The sequence below is a fragment of the Monodon monoceros genome, unplaced genomic scaffold (genome assembly GCF_005190385.1).
Source record: "Monodon monoceros isolate NGI ecotype Baffin Bay Population unplaced genomic scaffold, NGI_Narwhal_1 Super_Scaffold_10, whole genome shotgun sequence".
Lineage (NCBI taxonomy): Eukaryota > Metazoa > Chordata > Mammalia > Artiodactyla > Monodontidae > Monodon > Monodon monoceros.
Window position 1 is genome coordinate 6,937,933 of NW_021703766.1, and position 472 is coordinate 6,938,404.

Here is a 472-nt window from a genome sequence, read left to right on the forward strand (position 1 = left end):
CGCCGGCGGGGGGGCCGGGGGCCCGGCGGCGGCGGCGGCGAGCGGGGGCCGCGCGGGCGGGCGTGTCTCGGCCCCGCCGCCCGCTCGTGTGTACAGTACGTGTGTCTGGGCGGCCGTCCGCGGGCGAGTGTGCGGCGGGGGCCGCGGGGGCCGGCTCAGTTGAGAGATTGCAGAAGCCGCTCGGCGCCCGCGCGATTGGTCCCCGCGGGGTCATGTGCCCGCCCCTCTGACGTCAATGGCGGCAACGGCGGCTGCCGCCGCGGCTTCGGCCTCTCGCAGGCGGAGTCCGTCGCCGGGCGGGGACGCGAGGGGCCGAGGCGCGGCTCGACGGGAGGGGGCGGCCCCCGGGGAGGGGGCTGGGGCGGGCGAGCCCTGGCAGGCCCGGGCCCGCGCCGCCCGGAACCTGGGGAGTGGGCGGGGGCCTCGGGGGCGGGGCGCGTGACGTCACGCCGAGCCGCGCCCCCGCCGGTGC